The sequence below is a fragment of the Zingiber officinale genome, chromosome 3B (genome assembly GCF_018446385.1).
Source record: "Zingiber officinale cultivar Zhangliang chromosome 3B, Zo_v1.1, whole genome shotgun sequence".
Lineage (NCBI taxonomy): Eukaryota > Viridiplantae > Streptophyta > Magnoliopsida > Zingiberales > Zingiberaceae > Zingiber > Zingiber officinale.
In genome coordinates this window covers 9,129,631-9,139,170 of record NC_055991.1, presented here as the reverse complement: position 1 = coordinate 9,139,170, position 9,540 = coordinate 9,129,631, and positions in this window count along the sequence as shown.

Sequence of the window (9,540 nt, the reverse complement as noted above, 5' to 3'; positions counted from 1 at the left end):
ACTGATGGTTTCGGTGAGGGAGAGGAAGAATGAGAGAAAAATAACTTTCTCTTTTCTTGCTCCCTTTTATGTTAAGGGGGAAGAGGTAGCAAAATTGATTTTTGCTTTCCTTCTCCCTTAGCCTTTTTTTTCCTATTTCCTATTTATTTTATTTATTCATTTATTCTTACCATTCATGATGAAATAAGGGGGATTGAATCCTCTTAATTCCCTCTTTAAATTTTCGGCAACAACAAAGAGGAAGAAGGAGAGAAAGGGAGGAAGGCAAGTTGCCTTTCTCTTGCTCCTTTCTTGTTTTCTTTTGGCTAGCTTTTACTCTTACCTTTATCATGAGTTTCCCTCCTTTTCTATCAATATCTTCTCTCTATCCCAATTGATTTCTACTAATTAATTCTATGAAATATAATGTAAGAGGTTCATGGTTCAATCCTTGACCTCCTCTTCTTTTTATTTCATTTTATTTCTTTTTGCTTCAACTCACTTCCTATTATTTTTCTAAGGAAAAATCTCACATTCATATATTTATCTTACAAGCTTAGTGGGTATTACAAGCACCATGGCCCATGGCAAGCTTTGCCTCCCCACCACGATGTTCCTCTGGCAAGCGGGTCATGGCAGACTCGGCCGCCAAGCCACGAGCCCCCATGTGTAGCGCCACGGGCGCCCGTGTGTAGTGCCACGGGTGCCCGTGGTTAGCGCCATGGGTCATGTTGGTGCGGGAAGCATCCGACGATCAAACTGGTGTTTTGATTATGTCAAAGGGTTCAAGTTAAGTTGGTTTGTTATCTAATGTGTATGAATGAGATTACAGGAAAGTCCTAAGGTTACTTAGGCAAAAGTCCTAGCTATGGTTAGGCAGGTGGAAAACCCTAGGGGGTGGTAACCCTAGGTGAAGAAAAGTCCTAATTACGGTTAGGCAAAGGGAAAACCCTAGGGGGCAGTAACCCTAGGTCTTAGGGGGTGCTAACTCTAGGCGAAAAGTCTTGGCGGGTCGAAGCTTCGGGCAAAAATCCTAAGGGGCGGTAACACTAGGTGGAAATCCTGGTGTCACGAACTAGGTGGAAGTCTAGACGAGTAGTGGAACAGGCATACAGCAGGAAGACCGGAAGACTCGAGCATCGAACAAAAGCCCAGTCGGTCTGGAGGACTGAAGTGGCAAAAGGTAACTTCTCTTGAGTGGAGTAGGCGAGGACACGTTCCCCGTAGAGGGAACAGTAGGCGTCAGTTCGACCTAGGGTTTCTGATCAGAAATTCAAAGTCAAAACCGGACAGTCGAGTGACTGTCAGACATTCTTGTTTGTATTATTATTGATATGCTAACTTTGTTTTGTAGGATATAGTGTTGTTTTGTGGACTAATATATCTTGCAGGGACAAAATAGTACTTTGTGCCTCGGATGAACACTACCTGAGGCGCCCTCATAGAGCTTGGAGGCGGCTTGGGTGCAAAGGAGAAGATGTGCGTACAACAAGGCTGGAGGTTCCCTCATGGAAGCTTGAGGCACCTTGGACAGGCTTGAAGGCACCTTCAAGGGGTATGGAGGCGCCTTCAAGAGGATCAGCGAGGACTTCTTCTGCACTTATCCGCGCGGCTGACTCGACTGTGATGGAGGCACCCTCTAGGGGCTTTGAGGAGCCTTCAACAGCCATTATATGCAAGTCTCAATCAGCAGCTCAACTCAACGATTCCCAAGCGATCCTTCTTCCGCGTGCTACTCAAGAGACGTTCCAGAAGTGCTATAACAAGCCACCGACGACCCAGCGCTTCAATTTCTGTAACTTTGTTGTCGGTGTTATTTAAATTATTACTTACTTCTTCATACTTGTACTCTTTACAATATTATAGTGATTGTCCAAAGTAAACGCTCAACGGGCGTGGGCCTTGGAGTAGGAGTCACCCAAGGCTTCAAACCAAGTAAAAATACTTGAGTCTTTTTGTGCGTGTTTTGTTTTAATTTCCGCTGCTTAACTCATCAAATTTTCAAATACGAAAAGTGAAAGCCACGAGCGCTATTCACCCACCCCTCCCCTCTAGCGCATCTTGATCCAACAATTGGTATTAGAGCGGAGTCGCTTCGATTTGGTGCAACCACCAATCAAGCATTCTTTCGTGGTGATTTTAGTTTTTTAGAGTCGATCGGAGTCGGTATTTTTTCCGCCTTCTTATCAGATTTTTCATAATCGAATTTTTCTCGAAGGTGGTGCAACACCACTCGAGAACGCGTGCTAATTTTTTTCTTTTAAACCGCACTACTAATTCAGGATCAAGTCCTGGGACTCGTTGCTTTGTTTCCTCATTTCTCGTGCTAGATCTTCAATGGCTCTCCAAGAAGGTTATAGCACCGCCCGCCCATTGCTCTTCACCAGAGATGACTTCGGTTACTGGAAAGGATGGATGGAGACATACCTTCAAACCAACTTCAAAGTCTAGATGATCATCAAAACCAAACTCAAGCTTCCACTTGATGGCTCTGGAGAACTGGTTTCTTGCGTGAACTGGGATGCAAGTATAATCAAGAAGGTAGAAGCAAATACCAAAGCAACCTGTATACTACAGTGCGGCTTAACCGAGGAGTTGAACCGCGTCGGCTCTTTCTCAAGCGCCAAAGAACTATGGTAAAAGTTGATCGAGTTGCACGAGGGAACGTCTGACACGAAGGTAAGTAAACATGATTTACTACTTAACAAATTGTACAATATTAAAATACTGGAAGGTGAGATGGCTAGCCAGCTCCACACCCGGATACAAGATCTACTCAATGGGCTTCGCTCGATCAGACAAAGAGTGGAAAACTGCGACATACTAAGATATGCCCTAAACGCCTTTCCGAGGAATACCTTGTGGGTATCCATGGTAGATGCTTACAAGGTTTCTAAGGATCTCTCCTTAATTGAGCTAGATGAACTTTTCACTGAATTTGAATTGCATGAACAAGTTAACGCCCAATCGACCGAGAAAGGTATAGCCTTGATTGCAGGTACAAGCAAAGCACGCGAATCAAAACCAAGACGCAGAACCGAACCGGAGCTAGAAGAAGAAATGGATTCCGACGATGATGATGACGAGATCACCGCAAAACTCATCAACTTGGTAAGAAAGCTCTGTAAAAAGAAGAAGGACATCAAGAAGGTGATCCAGTCCAAGAAGGACAAGACTGGATTCACATGTTACGGTTGCAATCAGAAGGGACACTACAAGCCGGATTGTCCAAACTAGAAGCAACAAAAAAAAGAAGGTATTAAAAGCAACATGGTTCGAATCATCAGACGAGTCCGATGAAGAAGAACAAGCAAGCTTTCTTGCACTACCGATTCAAGTAAATATTATCGAAACTGAGTCCGAATTCGAGTCTGATTTAGAAACCGAGGACGAGTCAGAAGCTGAGTCCGAGAGAAGTCACGGATCCGTATCCGATTTCGAAGGGCCTAACCTCTCTATAAGTACGCGTCGATTATATAATTTAATTAATTATTTAATGCACAAATTAGCTAAGTCTAATGTTCGGATCAAGTCGCTTCTAAAGGAAGTAACATCCCTTAAAGAAGTGACTAATTCCGAATCCTTGGCTGACCCTGTTCAGACTGGAACCTCAACTCAAGTTTAAAAGCTTGAGGAAGAGAATTCCAGCCTGAAAATTCAAGTCAAGGATTTGAAGACTACAATGGAACGGTTTACACTGGGTTCCAAGAATCTTGACTTGATTCTTGGAAATCAAAAAGTCATATACAATCGATCTAGACTAGGATTTAGAACTAAAAAGAAATATCGGTCTTATTTATCGCTTGTTAACAGATCGAATAGAAAGATAGTCCAAGCATGGGTACCTAAGTCCAACTTGGCCAATCAAGTTGGACTTGGTCAATATTGGGTCCCTAAGGATCAGATATATTACCTTGATAGACTATATCGAGGCTATGATCCAGGGGAAGTAAATAGAAAAACTATCTTGATAAATAGATAAAATTGCTTGATGATTGTTTATTTTCTTTTCTTTATAATATGCTTGTTTAGATTATAATAGATTAAGGACCTAGGCATAATTTACACTTGTTTAGTTAAACCTAGGGGTTTCAAAAAGGAAATTAAATATATGATTTCTTTGAAAGGCTCTGTCTAGAAGTGGTGAATGATTCATACCCAAGAAGGCCTAGTGCCTTGCCACAGTCTGGGAGCCAATCTTTAAAATGTATATTTAATTGACTAATTGGAAAACCTAAGTCTAACTCAAATGTAAATTAATCCTTAGAAATAATCTAAATCTAAAGATTACCATCTCACAAAAATCAATAAGGTTCCTTGGTTGATAACTTAGAAAAGGGTGAGATGGATCTAGATAAAAATTTAGAATTAATTTACCAATTTAATTCACAATTTAATTCACCAATTTAATTTACAAATTGTAATCAACAATTGATTAAAATACTTAATCAATTCAATTAAATTAACTTAATTAATTTTAATATTAATATTTAAATCATAATTAAATTATATATATTTTTAATTAATTTTAAAAGTCTAATTAATTTCAATCAAAGTAAATTAATTATTTTTGATATTTTCAAAACTCAAAATCATTATTTACAAAGATATAATTTCAAATCATAATTAATCTCACTCAATTTGAAAATTATTTCAAACCATAATTAATCTTACTCAATTTGAAAATTATTTAAAAATCATAATTAATTTTGAAATCTTACTTAATTTTATAATTAACTTTAAAATCATAATTAATTTCAAAATCCAATTCTATAATTAATATTAAAATTTTCAAAATCCTATTTAAATTTTATAATTAATATTAAAATAATTATTTCAAAAAACATAATTTATTTGATAATTATTTATTAATTTTTAAAAATTATAATTAGTTTCAGAATCTCACTTCATATCATAATTGTTTTCAGAAACATAAATAATTTCAAAATCTCACTTCATATTATAATTAATTTTTAAATTATTTCTTAAAAAGTTAATTATTATTAAGGTATAAATCATAATAATTTCAAATTTCAAAATCATTATTTACAAAATTATAATTTTCAAATAATAATTAATTTTCAAATCATATTCAATTTTCAAAATCTAAATCCTAATTAATTTCAAAATCATATTGGAATTTAAAAATCCTAATCATTTATTTATTAGAGTTTCAAAATTTTAATTACTTCTAAATGATAATTTATTCTCAAATCATAATTAAATTTCAAATTATTAATTATTAAATTTTTAATTTTAAAATCATATAATAATTCATTTTCAAATTATAGTTAATTCAAAATCTTATTGATAATTAATTTTTAAAATCTCAATTAATTCTCAAATTATATTTTCAAATTATGATTTAAAACTGAATTAATTATATTTTCAAAATCTTCAAAATTTTAAATGTTTACTCATTTGAAATTCAAACTCACCAAATTTTCAAACTTACCTCAATTTCAAATATTAATAAGAATTAAATAAAGTTAACTCCGTCTCATACTCACTCATAAGCTGAACATGCTTGATAACCTAGAATGGGTGAGATGGAAATTTAGGAAAATCATATGTAACAATGCTTGGACTCTAAGACCCTAAGAATTTATTAAGGCATTAATTAAGGGGGAATGAAGGGAGTCAAGTTTTAGATTTCTTTTTAAAAGGAGTTCAATTTTTTTTTTAAACATCAAATATTTCATCAAGTTCAAATATTTTTGTATCTAGAAAAATAAGTTATTGAAAAAAAAAATTCTAAGTTTCGATATACTTAACTAAGTTTTTCTTAAAAATCTTTTCAAACTAAGTACTTAACTGATATGAAAAATCCCTTTAGGTTAAGTACTTAACTAAGTTTTTCATGAAAATCCATTTTAATCCAAATACTTAATTGAGCTTTTATCAACATCTTTTTATCAATTTTTTTTGCTAAGTTTTTTTAAGGATTTATCAAAGTCTTTTAAAGCTAAGTCATTAATCGACTTCCTTTGAAAGCTAAGTACTTGACAAACACTTACTTTCAAAATTTAGCTAAGTCTTTTTTGAAAATCCTCTTAAAGTTAAGTACTTAAACTAAACTTCTATCAAGAAAATCCTTTTAAAAATTAAGTATTTATCAATACTTTTAAGGGTTTGTCAAAATCTTTCAAAGGCTTTTTAAATTTAGCTAAGTGTTTTTCAAAACAATTATTTTCAAATGCTAAGTTTTGCCAAGTTTTTTGAAAGAGCTAAGTATTTTTCAAGCTAAGTACCGAAACTTAGTTAGATTATGTTTTAAAACTTAGTTATTTGGCAAAGTGTTTTCTCAACGCAATCAATTTTAAAGCTAAAAAGTTAGCTAAGTTTGTTTTTCGAAAAAGATATAAAATTTTCTAAATTTTTTGTTGAAAAAGTTAGATATTTTCTAAAATATTTCTAAATTAGCTAAGTATTTTCAAAGCTAAATTTTGCTAAGTGCTACCCTTCAGGGGAGCCTAAAGTTAAATAGATTAAAAATTTTTTTCTCTTTCTCTCTTCTTAGTAGTCTTTTTGATTTATGTCAAAGGGGAGAGAAAAGTCAAAGTTAATAATTAAGAAAGAATTAAGAACTTAAACATAATGAAAAAAGGGGGAGCAACATAATTATTTCATTTATGTTCATGTTTAAGTGTCTATATTTATTGTTTTTACCTTTTATTTTTTATCTTTTAATGTTTTTTTTACTTAACTTTGAACCGTGTTGTCATAATCAAAAAGGAGAGGATTATTGGTGTGAGAAGCATCCGACGATCGAACCGGTATTTTGATTATGTCGAAGGGTTCAAGTTAAGTTGGTTTGTTATCTAATGTGTGCGAATGAAATTGCAAGAAAGTCCTAAGATTTCTTAGGCAAAAATCCTAGCTGCGGGTAGGCAGGTGGAAAACCCTAGGGGGTGGTAACCCTAGGTGAAGAAAAGTCCTGACTGCGGTTAGGCAAAGGGAACCCCCTATGGGGCGGTAACCCTAGGCCTTAGGGGGTAGTAACCCTATGCGGAAAGTCTTGGCGGGTCGAAGCTTCGGGCAAAAATCCTAGGGGCGGTAACCCTAGGCGAAAATCCTGGTGTCGCGAACCATGTGGAAGTCTGGACGGGTTGTTGAGCAGGCGTCCAGCAGGAAGACCAAAAGTCTCGAGTGCCGAGCAAAAGCCCAGTCGATCTGGAGAACCGGACTGGCAAAAGGTAACTTCTCTTGAGTGGAGTAAGTGAGGACGCGTTCCCCGCGGAGGGAACAGTAGGCATCGGTTCGACCTAAGATTTCCAATCGAAAATATGAAGTCAGAATCGGACAGTCGGGTGACTGTCAGGTATTCTTGTTTATATTATCATTGACGTGCTAACTTTGCTTTGTAGGATATAGTATAGTTTTGTGGACTAACCTATCTTGCAGGGACAAAATAGCACTTTGTGCCTCGGATGAACAGTACCCGAGGCACCCTCATGGAACTTGGAGGCGCCTCGGGTGCAAAGGAGAAGATGTGCGCGCAGCAAGGCTGGAGGTGCCCTCATGGAAGCTTGAGACACCTTGGACAGGCTTGAAGGCACCTTTAAGGGGTATGGAGGTGCCTTCAAGAGGATCAGCGAGGACTTCTTCTGCACTTATCCGTGCGGCTGACTCGACTGTGATGGAGGCGCCCTCAAGGGGAGTTGAGGTGCCTTCAACAGCTATTATATGCAAGTCTCGACCAGCAGCTCAACTCAACAATTCCCAAGCGATCCTTCTTCCGCATGCTACTCAAGAGACGTTCCAGAAGTGCTGTAACAAGCCACCGACGATTCGGCGCTTCAATTTCTGTAACTTTGTTGTTGGTATTATTTAAATTATTACTGTACTTCTTCATACTTGTACTCTTTGCGATATTATAGTGATTGCCCAAATAAACGCTCAACGAGCATGGGCCTTGGAGTAGGAGTCGCCCAAGGCTCCGAACCAAGTAAAAAATACTTGGGTCTTTTTGTGTGTGTTTTGTTTTAATTTCTGCTACTTAACTCGTCGAATTTTTGAATACGAAAAGTGAAAGTCACGAGAGCTATTCCCCCCCCCCCCCCCTCTAGCGCATCTCGATCCAAGAGGTCGTGGCCACCAAATCTAGAGATTTCTCATGCGACATGGTCGCCCGTGCCTAATGGCATGGGATGTGTCACGCGACCAACCTTAGCACCTATAAAAGGGGATTTGATGGGATCGGCCAGGGGCAAAAAAAAAAGAGGGGAAGACTTCATCCCTCCTTGGGAGAGGGTTTCCCCTCTTAGGGAAACACTAGAACCATCACCTTCATCGACTCCGACGCTCCATTCACTACCGGTGCAAGGAACTACTCTGAAGACTTCTCCCTAAGCATCTCTCTATTCTCTAATTTGATTGTATGAATGCTTTCATTGTTGTCTTTGGATTGTAATACCTCTATTATGAAGTAGTTCTCATGATTCTAGGATGTAGGGAGTAGCTCTTTTGTTATGTAAACATCTTTTCAGTTAATCTATATGTTTGTGTGTTTCTTGTTTGAGAACATATGTGTTTAGGGTTTGGATCTACTGCATTAATACATCTCGATGCCAAAAGCATGAGGTTCATATCCCATGAGGGATTGGGATGAACTGAAAAGAGAACCCGACCCTCCGACCCATAGAAAATCGAGACGCTGAGAGTCAGATACGAAAGTACAACCCAGTTTACCACAAGGAACCCTAGGTCGTCATAGAACTTAATGGATCAAACCTAATTTACTGTAAACCATGATTAGGGTTGATACGCCATTGTAGAAGTAAAAGTTCACATTAGATATCATAGGATGGTCTACCTACATAAATACCCATTGAGAATGGGAAACCAAACATAGATTAGGTGTTTATATTCATTTGGGTGAACTCGAAGTCCTAGAATTGTCCTTTACTACTGAACTAGTTTTGATAACCCTCTACTCTCTCTCTCTCTCTATGATCATCACTGCCACTTCCTGTGATCTCTCTGCTCTCTAATCTAGATCACTCTGGCGTCCTTCCGTGATCTCTCTGCCTCCCCCCTCACTTCTCTCTCTCTTACCTTCTCTCTCTCTTCTCTCAATTTCTAGTTTTCAAGCACTCATGGACCAACCTCTGATTGTCGAGATAATTTACTGTGTGAAGTTAACTAGTGCTTAATCAACAGTCTCTGTAGATTCGATCTTATTATTACTTGAGACACTTCCGTGCACTTGCAGATTTATTACATCAATAGTCTTCTTGGGTTCTTGATCGATCTAGAGATTAGCACCAATACTCTTAGTCCACAATCCCTACATTGTACAATTTCAAATTTGATATGGTCGATGCTGTTGTTACTTAATGATGTCATTCAATAGCAACCTAAAAAGTAAAATTCAATAAAATTAAGCTAAACAATAGCAGTTTGCATAAATAATGGAAAATCATATATTTTATGGAAAATTTGATAAACTCCACTCAAAGTAGCCACAACTTGCATAAAATAGCTAAATTTTATGGCACACCATATTTTCCAAACAAAAAAGAGCTAAATAATGTATAGTATTGTCTGTTCAAAACTTGA